Source organism: Pelophylax lessonae, assembly GCF_965119305.1.
Source record: "Pelophylax lessonae genome assembly, chromosome: 2".
Taxonomy (NCBI): Eukaryota; Metazoa; Chordata; class Amphibia; order Anura; family Ranidae; genus Pelophylax; species Pelophylax lessonae.
The window spans coordinates 3,566,001-3,588,494 of record NC_138769.1 but is presented as its reverse complement, the minus strand read 5'-3'; the positions used below and the strand labels follow the sequence as shown (position 1 = coordinate 3,588,494).

The 22,494-nt window shown below is 43.8% G+C and overlaps 1 protein-coding gene and 1 pseudogene across 2 annotated transcripts in view; one reads left to right on the top strand and one right to left on the bottom strand.

The window, feature by feature from the left end:
* The window catches only part of LOC309545807, a 116,829-nt pseudogene extending 102,559 nt beyond the window's left edge, over positions 1 to 14,270 (bottom strand). The window contains exon 1 of the transcript XR_014226149.1: positions 14,212 to 14,270. The product of XR_014226149.1 is annotated as an uncharacterized misc_RNA (transcript). The remainder of the gene's footprint in view (positions 1 to 14,211) is intronic.
* LOC309547906 (uncharacterized protein) overlaps positions 1 to 22,494 on the top strand; it is a gene marked incomplete at its 3' end in the record, with an annotated part of 2,014,734 nt that overhangs the window by 1,701,204 nt on the left and 291,036 nt on the right. The gene's annotated exons all lie outside the window — the stretch shown is intronic.

Genomic DNA, 22,494 nt, shown 5'->3' with positions numbered 1-22,494 from the left:
TCTATCTGCTTCTGTCCCCATCTGAGTGTCAGCCTGCTCTCCACCTGCATTGCTTTAGTATCCTTAGCTCTGCCATGAGTCCCGACATTTTCTTCATCTTCTGCCAGCCTCTATCCCCGCCCACTGGCCCGCCCACCATGTATAGCACTTCCCTAGACCATTAACTACAGGTCTGATAGGAGGTGGGCGGGGACAGAAGATGCAGAAAACGTCGGGACTCAACCTGGACACAGAGCTAAGAATTCTAAAGCAATGCAGGTGGTGGGCGGGCTGACGGTCGGGGACAGAAGCAGAGAGAAGATGCTGAGACTAAACCCGAGCCCTAAGCATACAAAAGCCTTGCAGGTGGTGCTCACATTATCAGCACTTCACCTCCTCTGCGCCCTCCCTCCCGCCCACCCCTTGTACCAGCCCTGACGCGGCGACGCCCCTTCACTAAAAGCTGGAGAGTGGAGACTGTGTGTGTGGGAGGAGGCGGTGACAGGCAGGCAAGGACCAGGGGAGCAGACAATGAGGCGGGACTCAGCACGCAAAGTGACAGGAGCACTGCAGACAAGCAGGCGAGCCTCACAGAGCGGATCTTTTTTTTTTTTTTATGCGGAGACGGCGGCTTTTTTGCCGCCCCCCCGCAAAGTGCCGCCCTAGGCCTAGGCCTTGTCGGCCTAGGCCAAAATACAGCAGTGTTGGTACGGTCTTGGTGTGCCAAGGGTGGAGGCAATAGGGGGTGGTATTGGGTGCAACATGCGGGGCCTGGAGGTATTCAGCATGTTGCCATACTCATCGTAGTATGGGCGATTTATTTGCTGCCCATACTGTGAACTTGGTGGTGGTGGTGGGTACTGGTAATTGGGGGGATATGCGTGGTGGGGGGGGGTTTCCATACACGCTGTTGAGCTTGCCTCCCCAACCACAAAAGATTGGGCGGTTGCCATTAGAGCCATCCTTAGTGCATATTTGCTCTCTGGGGGGACCTTCTTGCACATACCTAAAAGCACGGTCATAAAAGCAGTGTCTTCACACATGCTTTCTTTCATGTGGGTGTTCATTTCCTTCACCACCTTCAGAACCTCCTCCATGGGTTTCCCACCCCTAGCACTCGCCCTTGAGGAAGATCTTTGTGAAGGCCTTTGCTCTGTACTAGGCCCTGGTTCAGCCTCCACCGCAGCAGGGGAATCATTCCTGGACACTGGTCTGGACATTACTCCCTCTGATTCCTCACGATCAGGGTCAGGGTCACCAAGGTCTTGGCATCCCTCCTCCTCCTCCGCTGCTGCCGCCTCCTGTTACCCCTCTTGCTGTTCAGAACCACGTGAGGAGTCTTGCCAGCTTGCTTGGGTTCTGAAATATAATGAATACATTTCAAATTTTAGGAATATTACTACATTTTATATGTCAACTACAGTATCTAAAAAAATGCTGACAACTTACTCTCGCATCTCCAACACCGGCCTTAAAAATTCCAGCTCCTGGGCGTGTGCATAAGGGACAATTCTGGAGGACCCAGAACCACTCCTTCCTTCACGTAATTTTCTTAAGTACCTGTTACAGCAATCTTTTATGCTTCTCCATCTGGTTTGTAAGGAGTGCACTGAAAAACAGAAAATAACGGTACTGTACAGGGAATATGGGGGCAAGCAGCAATATTATAAATTGCATATATGAAACACTTACATTTTTCAGTCCATTCTGTAGCTGTTAAACAGTCCCAATTCTCAAAATATATCCTAGCAATCTCCAGCCATGCTCTCTCCTTCCTCACATGGTCCTTATATAAGGGGTCTCGAGTGTCATATATTGACGGGGGCGCTCTGACGAGACGAATGATCTCCTCATTGTCATGAGATGTTCATTTGTTCTTCCTGGACCTAGGCATGCTTGCTGTATATCACTCTCCTCTGCTAACTATGGGAAGTGATGTGTTTGGGAGGTGCAGAGATCATGTGATTTGGGGCGGAACATAACAATAAAAAAAAAAAAAAAATTACTGTACTTCCGTGTAACGAAGTCGCGACGAAGTCGCGTTTAAAACCGTGTACTGCGACTTCGTTGCGACTTACATTACCTTCTATGAGGGACATATCGCACTAAAGTCGGCCCAAAGTAGTGCAAGAAGCTTTTTTGTAGACGCTGCGTCTTGAGTCGCAGCAGTGGAAACGGTCCATATTGCAATGAATGGGTTTTGACTTGTCATGCGACTTGACATGTGTCAAGTCACACCGCAAGTCGCACTAGTGGAAACCGAGCCTTAATGTAATATACAAATAAATCATCAATAGATCAATCAAATCAAGACATGACCAATAAAATAACAAAATGGAAAGTTTTCATGTACATTATTATCTACACATTTCTATACAACATACACCAAATCGACCCAAAGCATATTGCTTGATAAAATAAAAAAACATACTTTTTTAAAGAATATGATGTATGTGACCAAGCTGTTTTTGCTCCCGATGCTTCAAATCTGACCATCTTTTTCCTATTTGGTCTTTTGATCGCTCAACACCATACATTTTATTTAAAGATGCTACCCCCTTGTCCAGAATCCGGTCTTTTCTGGAGTTGGGCCTATCATAGTTTTGCAGCCTGCCATCATAATCATTCTTCTCAAGAATGGCCACCATCTCCACCATTTCACCCTTGCTCATAGGTGTTGCTTTTGATTTTTTTTTTTGGCCCAACCACTTCGGCCTTCACTTGTAGAACTCCGAGATTCTGTCATCTCCGCAACTATTCTTCCGCTGACTCACGTGTGTGTGTCGCATGCAGCCTAATATTCGGCACATACACGCCCCTGCGTCAGCGCGCCACTGGAGGCGGAGTTGACGCATGCGCTGTCTTTAAAGGACGCCAGATCTTTCGGTCGACGATTCGCTATTGGACAAATCATTTGGAATCGTTTGGAAACCCTGATTCTTCCGAGCAAACAAAGGTACGACTTAAGATTCAAAAGCGGATGTTTTTGGCCCTATACAGCTTATATTGGGCCTATCTTTATTATGTGAAAAAATACATGCTCTTTTACTTGGTTTTATGTTGTGTTGTGTCTTGCAGGCATATACTGTACATCATCCTCATGGTGGATAAATTCACCGCTCCAGAATTTATGCAAAACTTTATAGATGAGTACAGAAAACTGCCCTGTTTGTGGAAGGTAAAGAGAAAGGATTATTTGAATAGACAAAAAAAAACGAGGCATATTTGAAATTAGTGGACATGTGCAAAACAATTTGCCCAAATGCCGACATAAACTATGTCAAACAAAATATTGCGAACCTCCGCGCAGCTTATAAAAGGGAGCTAAATAAAATTAAAAAAACTGAGAAGTCTGGAGCTGTTGCCGATGAGATATATGTACTGAGGCTATGGTATTTCGAGAGCCTGCGGTTCCTGACGGAACATGAGGAATCCAGGCTATCCCTCTACACGCTCCCTTCCACATCGGCAGAGGCCTCATGTAATGCCAGCCAGGAGGAAGAGATCCTGGAGCCAAACTTGACACAGGTATGGCATTTCACAATATATTGTCTGCAATAAACATAATGATGGAAAAAAAATATTCTCAAGACAATAATTCACCCTTTATGTAAAATCTGCTATTTGGTTAAAAAAATCCAACAAACATGACTTTTTATATACACTATAACATTCTAATAAATTGTTCATTTCATCAACAGGAAAGTGTCACTGTGGAGGAGGCAGGTGTCAGCCAGGAGTCTGTGGAGGCGTCTGGATCCACCCAACCTCCTGCAAAACGGCGCCTGAAGCAAAAAAATGTGGACCAATTTACAACAGAGTTTCTCAGCCAGGCCTCTATAGCCCTGAAGAGAAAGCCTGACGAGGAGGAAGCATTTGGCATTCTGACGGCAAACAAGCTGCGTAAATTGAAGGTGCCGCGGCGCCAAAGGGCAGAGCTCCTGATCATGCATGTGCTGCATAGAGCTGAATTGGAGGAACACACCCACCTCTCCAATTCTCACCCATCCACTCCACCTCCACCACAGCAACTCCAGCCACCACCTCCACCCCAGCAACCCCAGCCACAAATGCCACATGGCAGTCAGTGGCAATATGGCCCTCCTGATCCCCACCTCCCCTCATGGCCGCAGCGCCAAAGGGCAGAGCTCCTGATCATGCATGTGCTGCATAGAGCTGAATTGGAGGAACACACACACCTCTCCAATTCTCACCCATCCACTCCACCACAGCAACTCCAGCCACCACCTCCACCCCAGCAACCCCAGCCACCACCTCCACCCCAGCCACAAATGCCACATGGCAGTCAGTGGCAATATGCCCCTCCTGATCCCCACATCCCCTCATGGCCCCATGATTACCGGTATTCCCAATTGTAAATGCCCCTTATTTCTAACCTGTTATTTGTGTTACCCCTTTTTATTTATTTATAGTTTCTATGAGGAGGAAATGTCCTTTTTTATTTTAATATTTTCAATACGGAGAGTATTTATATATTTATGTTGTAATTTCTTTATTTAGTTAATAGATATCATGATACAAAAAATACTTGCCTATCTTTATTTTTTAAATGTAGGATATTGGGAGTAAGCAGCAATATATGTTTTATACATTAATTCCAAAATGAATAAAAGGACACATCAATAGTTAGATATTTGCAGTCATAAAACAAAGAGAATGGTGAAGAGGTTTAAATATTTAATTTTAAAAATACAAGCACCATATAGAATAGCCAAATCATTATCATCATCATAACAGAACACGTCTCTTTAATTGTAAAGTATAGAATTATGAGCAGCATCTTCCTTCTTCTCACATTAACCAAGATGAGCATGTGCTCCACATTTCATAGATTTTTTGGACTGCCGCCAGACGAAAGTTCTTTCTTGATAAAATGGCTGGTTTTCTTGAGAATATTCTTCCGGGTCGTTATTTGGTTTCCGATCATGCGTGTTCCGATTAATAGATTTTTGTCTGCCGAAATCTGTACTGACTAACGGAAAATCGGCCGTTGTGTTGTGACGGCCAACAAAAATTTTATAGCCTGCACACCAGATTTTTTTCGGCCAAATAGTCAGAGTCGGTTGTCGAAAGCATCATACTAACAAGCCGAAAATCGGCCGATTGGACGTTGGCCGAAAATTCCCGGCCAATAATCGATGCGTGTGTACGAGGCATTAAACTCTGCAATGTGTGCAGAACGCACTACTGGTATTTAACAATGCCCCATTAAGACCCTCCCACTGTTAGGCGGTAGTGTGATAGGGGCGTGGTTGAGTTCCTGGTCATATATATATCTGTATATGTGTGGGTATTATTATGTAGGGACAGAATAGCAGTTGCTATCCTATCAGACTGAAGGTAATTCTTTATATCATTGCAGAAACGTTCAATAAAAACTCTTCTGGTTTCACCCGGCTCACTCCCGGCTCACATTGGAATTGTTGACCATACATTCAGCATTTGTGTAACACTTCCACACAATGAGCCAAAAGCTCCAGCATGCTGGCGGGGGATGGGCTTTTCTACTTATACTGTGGTTACTTTCTAAAGGAAAACACATGGTAAGACATGTAACATTTTGTTGTGATGTTCCTGGAATGTATGAAGATGATTTACATTGAAAGTTCAATAGATGGACGTCTCCCTACATGGGGCAGCATTAAGGTGGTTGTAATCCTCCATATACCCAGTGAGGTGACTGGACTCAGGGGATACACAGAGATGACACAACTCCTCCTATATAAGTTGTACCTGTTCATCTGCTGCCTTCTCTTCTCTACATCTATACAAAGTCCAGAATTTAACCACTTTACAACCGGAGGATTTTGCTGTCTTCCGTCCAGGCCACTTTTTGCGATTCGGCGCTGTGCGACTTCAACTGACAATTGCGCGGTCGTGCGACGCCGTACCCAAACGAAATTTACGTCCTTTTTTTCCCACAAACAGAGCTTTCTTTTGGTGGTATTTGATCACCTGTGCGATTTTTACTTTTTGCGCTATAAACAAAAAAAGAGCGTTTATTTTGAAAAAATAACAATATTTTTCACATTTTTTTATATGAAATTCCCCCCAAAAAAGATGTAAAAACCAATTTTTTTAAAAGTTTTTGGCCAATTTGTTTTATGCTACATATGTTTGGTAAAAAAAATCGCAATAAGCGTATTTTGATTGGTTTGCGCAAAAGTTATTGCGTTTACTAACAAAGGGAAAGATTTCTGTCATTTTTGGTGTTTTTTTTTTTAACGCGTAATGGCGGCGATCTGCGATTTTTTTTTGCGGGACTGCGACATTGCGGCGGACAGACCGGACCCCTGACTGACATTTTTGACACTTTTGGGGGTACCAGTGACATTACTGCAGTAATCAGTGCTATATATATGCACTGTTACTGTAAAAATGACACTGGCAGGGAAGGGGTTAATTTTATTGGAGAGGGAGGGGTTAATGTATGCCTGGTGCTTACTGACGTGTAGGGGGGGAGGTGACTATGTGATTCATGGACAGATCGGATGTCCAGCTATGCTGAACAGTCCGATCTGTCACTCCCTGTCACTATGGAGATCCGCCCGCTGTGTTTACACACAGCGGGCGGATCTCCAGACTCGATCCCCGACGATCGGGTAAGAGCAGCGGCGATCGCCGCTGCTCCTCCCCTGGCCCGACTCCCGCTGTGAATGAAAACAGCGGGAGCGAGCCTCCGGCGGCGCGCAAGCGCCGCCCAGAAGGGGAGGAGTCCAGTCACGTTAATACTACGTGACTGGACGGGAACGAGCCACTCTGCCGCAGTAGTATTACTGTGAGCGGTAGTAGAGTGGTTAAAAAACTTGTCTAGGCGGTCAAAAAAGGGGGCAGGGAGCTGACATTACACACTGCAGAGCTCAGTGACAAGAAGTCTGAGAGCTGATTGGTGGGAGGAGACACCCCCTGTCAATCGCAGGCTGTGCCCTCCTCTGTCACCATTTTTCTCGTGGTGTCAGAATAGACTCATGCAGATAGAAGAGAAAGGAGGCAGCAGACAGAAATTACACTTAGTGCTCTGGACTGAGACAAGTGCAAACTATAGAGGGGTATGCTTTGTTCATATTTCATGTCTGAGGTTTACATCCCCTTTAACCCTTTATATCTCCATGATAAGAGAAGGACCTCATGTCCCCTTTAACCGGTTCCGGACTGCCCTCCGCATATATACTGCGGCATGCTGGCCTTTCTGCGTGAACCGACATAGGGCTACGTCGGTCGAGCACCCCACCACTGCCGATGCGCTCCCATCCCCACTCGGCAGCGGGGACTCAGATGCACGGGGCAGGCGGCTCTGATTGCCACCTGACACCCACGATCGCTTCCCGCTGAGAGAGTAGAATGGTCGGATGTTGTAAACACAGCTGACCGTTCTTCTCTCTGGAATGATCAAAGGGCTCATGTGATCCTTTTATATAGGAACACAGGTCTCTATGGTCATTTCACAAGCCACGCCCCCATACAGTTAGTAAACACTCCCCTAGGCTCGCATTTAACCCCTTGATCACCCACAGTGGCATTATTACAGTAACAGTGCATATTTTTAGCACTGATTACTGTAGTAATGTCACTGGTCCCCCCAAAAGTGTCAAAATTTTCAGTTAGGGGTCCGATCTGTCCGATGCAATGTCACAGTCCTGCTAAAAATCGCAAATTGACGCCATTACTAGTAAAAAAAAAAAAACAACAATAAAAATGACATAAATCTTTCCCGTAGTTAGTAGATGCAATAACTTTTACGCAAACCAATCAAAATACGCTTATTGTGATTTTATTTACTAAAAATATGTAGCAGAAAACAAATTGGCCTAAAATGTTAAACAAAATAGATTTTTAATTTTTTTTTGGGAATGTTATATATCAGAATGTGAAAAATATAGTTTTTTTTTCAGAATTGTCGCTCTTTTTTTGTTTACAGCGCAAAAAATAAAAATCGCACAGCTGATGAAAAACCACCAAAAGAAAGCTCTGTTTGTCGGAAAAAAGGACATCAATTTTATTTGGGTACAGCATCGCACGATTGTTGGTTAAAGTAAAGAAGTGCCAAATTGCAAAATATTGCCTGGTCATTAAGGGGGAAAATCCTTCAGGTGCAGAAGTGGTTAAGTAAATCCCAGAAATGTCTGGAGAGGATGGAATGATGATCCCCCCCAGCCCTCTATCCCCCCCCAGCCCTCTGCCCCCCCAGCCCTCTATCCCCCCCCAGCCCTCTGCCCCCCCCCAGCTCTCTGTCCCCCCAGCCCTCTATCCCCCCCCAGCCCTCTGCCCCCCCCAGCCCTCTATCCCCCCCAGCCCTCTGCCCCCCCCAGCCCTCTATCCCCCCCCAGCCCTCTGGCCCCCCCCCAGCTCTCTGTCCCCCCAGCCCTCTATCCCCCCCCAGCCCTCTGCCCCCCCAGCCCTCTATCCCCCCCAGCCCTCTGCCCCCCCAGCTCTCTGTCCGGAACATCCTAAAATATTTAATGTGTAAATGGCTTAATGTAGCTGAATGTGTAATAAAGTGCCTAAACCTCAATCAATTTCCTTGAAACTTTGCATAACCCAAGTTTTCATCTTCCAAAACCTATCCTGGATTTTGGTCTCCCACGAGGCAAATCAGTGACATTAAGCTTGTTTTTTTTTTTTGGGAAACTCAATGTGGCTTAACCACTTAAGCCCCGGAGGATTTGGCTGCTCAAAGATCAGGGCCTATTTTGTGATTCGGCACTGTGTGATTTTAACGGACAATTGCGCGGTCGTGCAACGCTGTACCCAAATTAAATTGATGTCCTTTTTTTTACCAGAAACAGAGCTTTCTTTTGGTGGTATTTGATCGCCTCTGCGATTTTTATTTTTTGCGTTATAAACAAAAAAAGAGCGACAATTTTGAAAATATAACAATTTTTTTCAAATTTTTTTATATGAAATTCTCAAAAAATAATGTAAAAATCAAAATTTTTTAACATTTTAGGCCAATTTGTTTTCTGCTACATATTTTTGGTAAAAAAAAATTGCAATAAGCGTATATTGATTGGTTTGCACAAAAGTTATTGTGTTTACTAACTACAGGAAAGATTTTTGTCATTTTTATTGTTTTTTTTTAACTAGTAGTGGCGGCGATCTGCAATTTTTTTTGCGGGACTGCGACATTGCGGCGGACAGATCGGACCCCTAACTGACATTTTTGACACTTTTGGGGTTACCAGTGACATTACTACAGTAATCAGTGCTATACATATGCACTGTCACTGTAAAAATGACACTGGCAGGGAAGGGGTTAACTTTTTTGGTGATCAGTGGGTTAAATGTATCCCTGGGGGCGTGATTCTAACTGTGGGGGGCGTGGCTTGTGATGTAACCACAGAGACATATGATCCTACATAGCATAGTATGATCTCTGCACTTACATCAGGGAGAATGACAGACGGTTGTGTTTACATCAGCCGCCTGCATTTCTCCTCTCCAGCGGGAGATCGCGAGTGGCCGGTCACACGTGCGGGGATCCCCATAAACGAGCGGGGGTGGGAGCGTGCCTCCTGTGGCGCAGGCTCGCCCCCTACAGGCTCCTGGGCGAGCGACGTAGCCCTATGTCCATTTGCCTAGGAGCGGCTGACCGCTGCAGTAAATAGTCGTGCGGCGGTCGGTAAGTGGTTAATATACAAATAAAATGTAGATGTAGATCACACAATAGAAGACTCCTCCTCCATAGAATGTCTGTGCCAATTTCAGGTCATTTGGTAAATTAATCCAAAAGTTATTCACATTAAACCAGTTTTTACAATTCTAAAATGTGAACAGCTTACAAATTTGAAATTTAAATTTAAAATTTACCCCAAACTTCACACAATACATGACTATCTATGCCAACATATTTTTAAAAATTCAGGTTGTTTCGTAAAACATACCAAACTTTATTTATATTTAACATTTTTTTATAATTCTAAAACATTTGGCTTAATGTATCATAATATGCCTAAACCTCAATCAATCGTCTTTACACTTTGCACAACCTAAATCCTCAACTTCCCCAACCTATCCTAGAAGTTTCATGGATTTTGGTTTCCCACAAAAAATATGAGGGACATTAAACGTGTTTTTTTGGGGGGCTTAATGTGGCTTAACGTGCACAATAGAATGTTAATTATTAACCAATTTCCTCCAAACTTCAGACAATGGAAAACTCCACATATACCAACATATTGTGAAAACTTCCGGTTGTTTGGATTTGGAATTTGGTTTCCCTCAAGGAAAATACATGAAGTTTGCTTTTTGGGGAGCTTAATGTGGCTTAACGTGCAAAAAAGGACTTAGATGCTGTGACGTGAGACACTTTGGTTGGGGGGCTTGTGGAACCCCAATTGCTTTAGGGAGGTTGGGAGACTCCTTGTCCAGCATCCCCAGTCCCTCCTATGTGTAAATCACCCTGTGTCTATAAGGGGCACAGGGTGACCAAAAACCCCAGTCAGGCCGGCTCTGCACTAATCAGACTCTTGCTAGTGGGGGTGGGGGTTTGTTGTTGTTGAATACCTGCATTCCATTGTTATATTGTTATTATGGGATGGGTATGCTGAGTGGATTGACTAAGGGGGAGGGGTTGTCTCTGAAGTGTTCATCTCCATGTGCTTTGTGTTTGATTAAACAGTTTGATTCTGGATGACTCCAAAGCTTGTACTGTCGAGTTATTGGGGTAACTATAGCCAGAATCACGGATCCCGTGTTCCAGAGTTTAGGAAGCAGTTTACTGGCGGAGATACCCAGTCGGTGGTGTCCGGATACCGTCACATTGGTGGCAAGCGGTGGGATGCTTCCTGCAGTCTGGGACATCCAAACCTCCACCGGGATCCAAGATCGGGATAGCAGACTTTGGTGGCTACAACGGACATATGGACCTGGCATCAGAGTTCGAGGGGGTGCTGCGGATTTTCCTTTCTGTATACCCCAGGACAATATCTGCGGATCAATACCTGGAGCTCAGGCAGCAGATTCGGGTGGGGCTCTGGCTTGGAGCCCTCCAGCTTGCTGGTATATACCAGGGAAAGTGCTTTCCAACCCCAGGGGTACGGGCCAGTGATCAACGGAAGTTGCGGATGGCATTCCTGGGAGAGCGGCCCCAGGAGCAATGGGTATCCGAGTTGGACAGGCTGGTCCAGCAGGAGATAGAGCTGGACAATCAATATCGGGCTCTGCAATGGCACGCAGAGCAGAAATATTTAGAAGAGACATCAGAATGCTCTCCGGAGGGATATGACTTTGGTGGCCCTGGATTACTGTGGGGGAGCCTTACAGATGTGTTTGTGTTTGGGGATGAAGGGGAACCTACCCTTGAGAACCTGCGAGAATACAGAGAGGCTATGCTCCGTCTCACAGGGGTCTCAGAGCTTGAACCTGATCTAGAACACTTGCTAAGGAAAGAAAAGCATCTGGAAAGGGCATACAGGAAACTGCTAGGACACGTTCAGCAGCATGCCTATGAGTCGGCAGTGGAAACTCCAGAGATTGCTGTTCCCAAAGCTAAAGTGCTGACAACAGGGCAGAGCTCTGCTAGCCTCTGCCCAGCACCAGTAACGTCTTCTGGAGTCCACAGACAGGAGATGGTGAATCTCGATCCCCAGACACCACCAGAGACTGGGGATTTAATAGACTTTTCTACTGAGGAAGAACAACCCGGTGAGACTCCTGCAGAACAGCTCACTTCAGAGCATGGCGCTGTGGACCCCTGCATACAACAATTGGTGGCCCTGAAGGATGTGTGCAAGGTCACCAATGTTTCAATTTACTTCCCAGTGGAAAAGCTGGAAGCTGAGCAGAACGCTACTGGCCACTGCCCACAACAGTCTCTCCTTGGTTGGAGAGACAGTACAGACTGGGGGTACTGTGAAGACCCACCGATGGCAGGTGGAGATGGGGCCGAGGTCTCTCTACCGGCCCTACAGGGAGGCTGGGCAGCCGGCCCAGGTCCCCAGCTACAGCAGTGTATCTTCCAGGGACAGGAGACAACTAATCCTTCTCCCCAACCACAGGGAGACAACAGACCTGACCCCAATGGTGCAGACGGGACCGCGGTCTCTGCACCAGACCTACAGGGATGCTGGACGGCCGGTCCAGATCCCCAACCTACCCCGCAGGAATACCAGGAGGAGGAGGTAAGCAGTCCCTCCTCTCTACAGCAGACCCCCAACCAGGTTCTGGGGGTAGTATTCGCCAACCCCAACCCAGCAGAAGGGCTGGCAACAGAGCAGAGCGCTGCTGGCCTCTGCCCCCAACTAATAGAAGATGGATTCCCTGTGGTAGTGGATGAGGCTTTGGTTCCCACTTACACAACCCCAGAAAAAGGTCTGGCATTGGGACAGGAGGATGTCAGCCTTGTTGTACAATCACTGGGGGATTTTCATACAGAAAAGGTATATGAGACTACTCTCCACCTGTGTACCCCAGGGATGCTGGGCAGTCGGCCCAGATCCCCAACAGCATGATGGAGTGATCCCAGTCACGCTGTCTTCTCTCCAGTGGCTAAATGGACTCCAGGCAGAAGGACCAGTCCACACTTCTCCACAACAGGGGTTGTGTTCTACAAGAGAGGCAGAGGTTGGCTGGGTGAGTAACGATCTGTTCTGGACAATTTGTTTGGGGTACTGTGTGGGTGCAGACATTGGGGGACTGGAACTACGGACTAACTTCAAAGTCAACCCGTTTGGGGTCTCCTTCTATGTTAGTCTCCTGCCGAAAGGGGAGATATGTGACGTGAGACACTTTGGTTGGGGGGCTTGTGGAACCCCAATGGCTTTAGGGAGGTTGGGAGACCCCTTGTCCAGCATCCCCAGTCCCTCTTATGTGTAAATCACCCTGTGTCTATAAGGGGCACAGGGTGACCAAAAACCCCAGTCAGGCCAGCTCTGCACTAATCAGACTCTTGCTAGTGGGGGTTTGTTGTTGTTGAATACCTGCATTCCATTGTTATTATGGGATGGGTATGTTGAGTGCATTGACTAAGGGGGAGGGGTTGTCTCTGAAGTGTTCATCTCCATGTGCTTTGTGTTTGATTAAACAGTTTGATTCTGGATGACTCCAAAGCTTGTACTGTCGAGTTCTTGGGGTAACTATAGCCAGAATCACGGATCCCGTGTTCCAGAGTTTAGGAAGCAGGTTACTGGCGGAGATACCCAGTCGGGGGTGTCCGGATACCGTCACAGATGCTAAACAATTTCCCCCAAACTTCACACAATACAAGACTGTCTATGCCAACATGTTTTTAAAAATTCAGGTTGTTTGGTAAAACATATTAAACTTTATTCATATTTAACCATTTTTTTATAATCCTAAAACATTTGGCTTAATGTACCATAATGTATATAAACCTCAATCATTTGTATTTAAACTTTGCACAACCCTCTACTGAGTTTCCCAAACCTGTCCTGGAAGTTTCATGGATTTTGGTTTCCCATAGGAGTGACATTAGGCTTGATTTTTTGGAAGTTTAATGTGGCTTAACGCACAAAAAAGAACCTCAACGGTAACCAATTTCCTCCAAACTTCACACAATACAAGACTCTGTCTATGCCAACATATTTTGAAAATTTCAGATCATTTGATAAAACATAACAAAAGGTATTCTGTTTTTTTTAAAATACGACATTGGGGACATGACTTCATAGTTCCTGTTTTCTGTCAATGTTACCTTCATATTGCAACAACTTAGTTTGCAAGAAGACATTTATTTATAAAATTATATAAACCAGGCTTGAGGTCTGGTCCAACCTTTCCTGCACCTGAGAATTCCCACCCCCAGGCCAAGCCTGGAGATAGGATGTACTAAGACTGAGCACATGGCAATGACTTCATATGTTTTCTTGTCTGAGTTAACGTCTAATATCTGCATGGACTGAAGTCCCATCTAAAAGCCCCATGGATGGGGAGCCATGTAAGGGAAGGTTTGTTAGTCCTATCCTCAGAACAGCCCAGGGATGGTAGAGCTCCAAATGTAAAATCTTTCCTACTAAAGAAATGAGCAGCACCCTGCAGGAACCCATATAACTGCCCATCTGTGTATAACATTGTCACCTTCCATCCTCCTCCATTCATCAATCAGAGTTTTATCCATCCCTCTGCCTGGGCAGAGAAGAGCCCACAGGAGGAGGACACGGAGGAGAGGAGACACATTGCTGCAGTGGGGATATCTATGATATGTACTCTGATATTAATACTGTATTATCACCTCTTTAAAATGTTCATACATACCTCTGCCTGGATATAGAAGAGCCCACAGTAGGAGGACAAGGAGGGGACCCATCGCTGCAGTCAGGTGTGAGGTCTGTGTGGGAAGAATGAAAGTTATAAAGAACTCAAAGAGGAAGAAGATTTTTCACCACAAGACGTGTGTTTCCTCTGAATTTTATGGACAAAAACAACATGAAATCTGGTGTGTCAATCAAACCACAATCCTCACACCTCTGAACATCTCAAATATGCTTGTGATGAAAGGTCCTCTTCCTCCTATTCTTCTCTAGGGGTAATCTGCTGTCCTATTAACTAGGGATGATCGAACGGTTTGGGTCGACCATCGGTTCGACCTGAACATTGGCTGTTCGAGGTTCGGCCTAATTTAGAACTTTTTGCTGAAAAAGTTAGGAATTCGGCAACCAGAACCGACCAAAATGCAATGGTACATGAAATGGGCTTTAAAAGCCTGTGATTGGACCAGAACCATCAGTAAAAGCCAATTGAGGGGGCAGGAGAATGCTAGGAATGTGATTGGAGTGACTAGGGGGTCCATAGGCCAATCATTAGTGAATACGCCCCCCAGTATATAAGATAGCCCCCACCAAATTCCTAGCATTGTAATACAGGGACATGGAAGAGAGTGGAAGCAGTTCTGTGACTTCTGCTACAAAGTGTCATTTAGCAATTTTTAGTGTGAGGAAAGGGATATCTAGTGTAGTTAGGGTGCTATTTTCCACTATAGTTAGCTTTAATTATTCAGTTTCTGTAGGGAAAGTGTTAAGTGTAAGGGGACCGTAGTGTAGTGTAGGGTTAACTGACTCTGACTGCTATGGCAGGGTGACAAAACCCTTCCATATCAGGGTGACCGCTATAGAGAAAAGATTGTTTCTCTTAGGTCACTTTCAGATCACTAATATGGCTTCTCACCGGTCAGCCTGCTTTTTGTCTGCAGGCGTTTATAGGGATTTTTTGAGGAGATGTTTGGAGTCAGGCATGACATCTGAACATGTGTATAGGGGTATATATACACACACATGTCTGTATATATACACCTGCACATATATATGTGTGAAAGGAGCAGAACACTATACTTGCACTAATTAAATAATTAACACCAATATGGCTCCGCTCCTATCACACCTATATGTGTGTAAGTGTAAAATACATATAAGTGTGTGTGTATATATATATATACCCCTATACAGAAGTTCAGATGCTTTGCCTGCCTCCAAAGAACCCAAAAAAATGCCCAAAAAATGCCAGCGCCAAAAAAAATGCCCAGGTTTGTTCTTGCAGGCATTATTTTGGGCATTTTTTGGGGTCTTTGGAGGCAGGCAAAACATCTGAACTTCTGTATAGGGGTATATATACACACACACTTATATGTATTTTACACTTACACATATATAGGTGTGATAGGAGCGGAGCCATATTGGTGTTAATTATTTCATTAGCGCAAGTATAGTGTTCTGTTACTTTCACACCTATATATGTGTATGGGTATATATACATATAAGTGTGTGTGTGTATATATACCCCTATACAGAAGTTCCGATGTTTTGCCTGCCTCCAAAAAAATGCCCAAAAAAACGCCCAGGTGTGTTATTGCAGGGTTTTTTTGGGCATTTTTTTGGGTTCTTTGGAGGCAGGCATGACATCTGAACTTCTGTATAGGGGTATATATACACACACACTTATATGTATATATACCCATACACATATATAGGTGTGAAAGTAACAGAACACTATACTTGCGCTAATGAAATAATTAACACCAATATGGCTCCGCTCCTATCACACCTATATATGTGTAAGTGTAAAATACATATAAGGGTGTGTGTATATATACCCCTATATAGAAGTTCAGATGTTTTGCATGCCTCCAAAGAACCCAAAAAAATGCCCAAAAAAATGCCAGTGCCAAAAAAAAAAATGCCCAGATTTGTTCTTACAGGCGTTTTTTTGGGCATTTTTTGGGGGTCTTTGGAGGCAGGCAAAACATCTGAACTTCTGTATAGGGGTATATATATACACACACACACTTGTATGTATTTTACACTTACACATATATAGGTGTGATAGGAGCGGAGCCATATTGGTGTTAATTATTTCATTAGCGCAAGTATAGTGTTCTGCTACTTTCACACCTATATATGTGTATATATACATATAAGTATGTGTGTATATATATATATACCCCTACACAGAAGTTCTGATGTTATGCCTGCCTCCAATAACCCCCAAAAAATGCCCAAAAAAACGCTTGATACTAAACCGGCAAGGTGTGAAAATAGCAGAGCCATATCCCTGTTCTATAAGTGACCTAATACAAACAATCTTTCTTTTTATGGTTCTGGACATGCTACAGAGCTGAAACTTCACAGGTACACTTTTTAGACCCCCCAGACACTAAATCCAAAGTCAAAATAAAAAAAAAAAATGTCATTTTTCTTCTTTTTTTTTAAATTTTTTCAATAATTGGCTCTGTATCAAAAATTACAATTTTTAAGAAATGTTTTTGTGTGATTAATAGTCCCTGGGGCATGACCCATAACCCTGGGCACTTTTAGGGGCATTTATTGGGTTTTAGGGCTTCAAAATGGTGTTATTTGATTACCGAAGTTTGGGTCCCATTGATTTCAATGGGGTTCTGAAATCCGGGCCGAACTTTCGGGAAGTTCGGATGTTCTGGCCGAACCGAACTTTTGAAAAGTTCGATCATCCCTACTATTAACATGCTGCTGTCATGGTCTATATTGGATTCAAGTTTTTCTCAGCATCATGGGCAGGGATGAGGTTTGGATTAGAGGCTCCAGTAGGTTCACAGAGAATCCTGCAGGTTCAATGTTTGTAGTTCCGGTGAAATAATGTGGAAATTTACTTGCCCCAAAATTTAAAGTTTCCATAATGCCCTGCCTGACCTTTGAACTCTGGTTAGCAGGGTAAGAATGGCTACTAATCAGGGCTTATGTATGCCCCAGCCCTTTCACTATAAAAGGTGCATTGATTATGTGGTTTCATGGTGTCATTCATAAGATGTACTTTGGTGCATGGTGTCATGTGTTGCCCTCTATTTTTATGGTGTCATGTGTTGTCCTGTACACACCGTCTATAGTAAAGTAAATTAAATTCTGATGTCAGAAGTTTCTGTCTGTCTGTCTTTAGACATAAGACATGAGGCATGACAAGTTAATGCATGACTTCTGGCTGTAGTGTGAGAACTGAAACTTCCTGTGAAGAAACTATATATCCCACAATCCTCTGGACTCTCAGTCTTGTGCTCTGCAGTTGAGAACTACACAGTAATTAGATCTGACACAGACAGAAGCAAGCAGAGCAATGAAGGGAAGAGATGTGTTTCAACACATTATCACTCTCACATTTGTGATGCACTGCAGAGAAATTGGTGAGGCATGGACTGGGCGTTGTGTGACCTGGAACAGGAAGTTGCCTATTTATATGATGCTTAGGGGCAAGCAAGGTGAATAAATACACGGATATATGGTAATCGATCAGCCATGACACTACCAACTGCAGACACAACGTGTGATCAATCATTAGTAGGTAAGAAAATAAACTGTCAGGACCTGAATCACCTGCTGGTGGCATTGTACTTCCCGGAGCAGAAGGTTCTGGCATCCACCCCTTGCCTATAAAACAGCTGTCAAAGCTGAAGAACGGCATACGGCGAGACGACTCAGAAGAGGCGAACATTTTTTTAAATGTTTTCTATTTTTCAGGTCGGTGGGCAACGATGGATTTACATCAGAAGATACAATTTTTTTTTCTTTTTAACAAAGAACTTGTCAAAAACTGTGTTCTGTGGTTTTTCCTTTTTTACACTTTTTTGGTGAATGGGTAGGTGTACGGTGTACCCATTCACATAGGGGGGCTGGGATCTGGGGGCCCACTTGTTAAAAGGGGCTTCCAGATTCTGATAAGCCCCCCACCCGCAGACCCCCACAACCACAACCCAGGGTTGACGGGAAGAGGCCCTTGTCCCCATCAACACGGGGACAAGGTGCTTAGGGGGGCACCCCAAAGCACCCTCCCCATGTTGAGGGCAAGCATCCTGATATGGTTCAGGAGAGGGGGGCTGCTCACCCCCCCCCCCTTAATCCAGGCTGCATGCTCAGATAAAGGTCTGGTATGGATTTTGGGGGGACCCCATGCTGCTTTTTGTTTTTTATTTTGGGCGTGAAGTACCCTCTAAAAACTGTATCAGACCCAAAGGGCTGCGGGGGGACCCTACGCCATTTTTTTTCATGTTTTTTTATCTGTAGGGAGCCGACAATACATTTCAGCAGCGAGCAAGTTTAAATGACATTTTTTCCTTTAGAAATGTCAGTATTGCTGCAGCAGGCTCCATACATCATACAGATGCATCACTTTACAGGCACATTAAGGGGACCCCCCAGGCATGATATTTAAAGGAATTTTTCATTTTTATTGTTTCACTTTAGGCATTATTAAAATCACTGCTCCTGTAAAAACAATTGTTTTAACAAAATAGAAAAGGGAGTGAGCTAGCCCCGGTCAGCCATAATCCTAGATATATAGACCAAAAGAGAACTTGGTACAACAACTAGTTGTCCCAAAGAAATTACGGACTTTAGAGGCACATGATGGACAGGCAGAGTGATTTGATTAAAACATCAACATTTTATTGCAAATATTTTTAAAAAAGAGAAGAAAATCATATATATATATATAAACAGTACATTAAAACAGAGTCAATGGTGAAGATAAAGACTCCATATGCTTTATAGTGGGTATACAAACATTGCACATTGATTGAAGAGGTAGATATATTTAACTGTAGTATAGGTGAAGGGTGCGCTAATAGTGTTGTGTCAAAGCTGCTACCTGTATTCAGTGCCTGAATAGATATATGGGTTGTGAAAAATTATAGGTGCGCTAAAACAATAATAGGTATCCAAACATAAATTGCAAACAAGCAAAAAATGGATAAAGGTGAATGGTGTGTTTAAAGTCCATAAGCATCAATCATAAGTGTCCATAAATGAGAAAAATCAAATTGGTGCTCCACAACTTAAAAGATGTCTTCAACTCCAATGTGATAAACACCCACCACCAGGTGAAATTCCTCCTTACCAGACGGAAAGATAAGGTGTGCACAAATTAACATATATGTTGATCACTGCAAAACATAAGTGCTTCCAAACTCCACGTGAACCACCCAAAATGGTCCCTTACCAGATGGCAGATAGAAGGCGCATGTATCTCGGTCGATGTCCAATAGGAAGAAACGTGTCAGAGTGGAGGCGTTACCGTCACGAACGACTGCTCGAGGTCCGTGCTGCAGCCGGGCACGAGCGCAACCGTAGGAATTCCGAAACTATACATGAATATGCTGATTTGAAATGCAACAACTGTAAGTGCAACACTGTTCTGTAATAAACTTTTTAAGAAGGTATCACACTATTGCGACTTTATTTCTCATACCCCATGCTCGAAGGTTACTGGCCCATTGGTCAGAGATCCACCCAGCTGCAGGTTAAGAGTGAAGGAGCCATTAGTGGATATTAGTGGAAGTACAAACGCTGTCCATCTGCTGTTGAAAAGACATCCTGGTGCAAGCAGTATACGGAGGAGGTGGAAAGGGATTTAGCCCATCTACATGCGCCTTCTATCTGCCATCTGGTAAGGGACCATTTTGGGTGGTTCACGTGGAGTTTGGAAGCACTTATGTTTTGCAGTGATCAACATATATGTTAATTTGTGCACACCTTATCTTTCCGTCTGGTAAGGAGGAATTTCACCTGGTGGTGGGTGTTTATCACATTGGAGTTGAAGACATCTTTTAAGTTGTGGAGCACCAATTTGATTTTTATCATTTATGGACACTTATGATTGATGCTTATGGACTTTAAACACACCATTCACCTTTATCCATTTTTTGCTTGTTTGCAATTTATGTTTGGATACCTATTATTGTTTTAGCGCACCTATAATTTTTCACAAGATATATTTAACTGGTCTGGAAGGTCGACGCGTTTCGCATTGCACTTCTTCAGGACCACAGACGATTAAATATTCTCTTAACAAAGTAAGAAAAATATAACATTAGTTGACAATACACAATATAATGCATTAATACGACTTAATACATGTGAGTGCAACTGTAAAGGGGAAGGGGTTGTTTTATAATAAAACTCTAGCTTTTACTGTATCACTCTATGAGTCCCCTTCTCTCATTTACATGTTATTACTTTGGATATAGAGCTTGTGAGTTTTGGAGGTATTGATTCTGTGGGGATTGGAGGATCTTGACCAGAGTGGCAGAGATATCTCCTTGGCGTGGAAAGCTCATATGTGATTCAAAGGCTCCATAAAGTTTCTTCTTTTGGTGAGTGTCGTCCATTACCACGGGGGATTCACGCTGGTGTGGTGAAGGTGGTCCTGTCTGATTTGATACTGCACCGTGGTGAAGAAAGAGATACATCTTTATTTATTTATATGAACTTTATTTCATAGATGAATTCACTACGAGTGCTCATGCCATTTGTATCAATTTAGCACTTTCACTATTTTGGATTTTTGCTTATACTTATTTATTTATTTATTTATAAGGTTATGCAAGCGCTGCTAGTGTAATTGTTGTTCTGTCTTATTATGAGCATCATTGCACCTTTTTACATATACAGGTAATTCCCGATCACTTATATCATAGTTCTCTTCTGGGGCACTTAGTTTCCTAGAGATAAAAGGCGACACGGTGGAGTAGAGACTTTGTTCCCTGTTGTTGAGGCAGTAGGGCCTGCACAGCATTCTCGGAAGCATCAACCTCGAGAACATATGGCAATGCAGGATCAGAATGTTTTAAGATGGATGCAGATGTAAAAAGACCCTTCAGTCTCTCAAACACAGCTTGAGCTCCCAAAGTCCAAGAAAACATTGTGAGTAGTTTTGTCAGCTGTGTGATAGGGGAAATGATACCAGAAAAGTCCTTCATTCATTTCCTGTACAAAAATAGGGAAAACCCTGAAAAAGAGTAGTGAAGGCTCAACGTGCCAGAGCCACTCGCCACAAGGAGAAGAAAAAGAAAAAAAGACAAAAGAGGGGGGGGGGGGAGAAAGGAAGGCAAGCAAAGAAAAATGAAAAAAAAGAGAAAAGGGGGAAAAACAAGAAAGCAGAGGGGAAATTGGAAAGAGAGGGAGAATAAAAAAGGGGGGGGGGAGAGAAAGAAAGAGAAAAAGAAAAAAAGGGGGGCCAAGAGGGAAAACAAGGAGCAAAGAGAAAAGGACAAAAGCAGAAATAAAGGAGGGCTGGTGGGATTTTAATGGTACCGTAACACATAAACTTACAAAAATACCATATAAAATATAAAATGTATTTATTAATCCATGTTAAAAACACATCAAAAGATCAAAATAGATACAATAACGAACACTGGGGAAGTGACTTTCTAATGTATGTAGTATGCAGTACAAATGCATCCAAGGTTATTACAACGGCAACATATATATATATATATACACATAACTTGTCCAATGAGAAAACTCATCGGAGTTTAACCCGACATGTTTCGCAGTCTGAAATGATCCGCTTCTTCAGGGGTATGTACCATAATATGGAAAATGTGCCTTTATTAACCTGCATAGGAATAGCAAAATTTGTTAACATTCTCCAAACATAACAGGTCATGCATGTATAGTCAGTGCTCCCATGTGTTTCCAGACGCCTCACCCATGCAAGTGTAACGCTCCTGCGTTTTATGTATGATGTGGATTTACAGCTGCAGAAATATTCCACTTCAGTAGTCATGTAGAGAAACGCTGAGACACCAATCCCAACTCCCAAAGACTCATCATGTGTGGATGATCTCAATTCAGCAAGCAAATACACACACTCAATAAGATGTTCCTAGAGTGACTTATGCATATAGTAACACAGTGATGATAGGCTGAAGAGACAGGTTGGGTAGAGATGGTAGATGACAGACACTTGAAAGGAAATGTTCTTGAAAGTAAGATAGTAGCAGATGGGATGCAGATAGGTTAGCAATCATAGATAATGCAGATGTAGTAATAGTCCTTAGTATGCAGAGCTAGATAGTGTAAGCTTTAGTATAAAGGTTATAGAGGTTTCCCCTGTGGGGTACTTATCACTAGTAGCAATGTAGCAGAGGAGAGGTTCGGCAAGAGCGGATGATCCGGTAGCGGGATACAGGGATCAGCGCAGCGTGGTTCCGACAGCGAGGAATGCTTGCAAGCATGAGAGCTTCAAGACAGGTTACCATCAAGGCACAAAGCAGGTTGAACGAACACATGTGAGTGA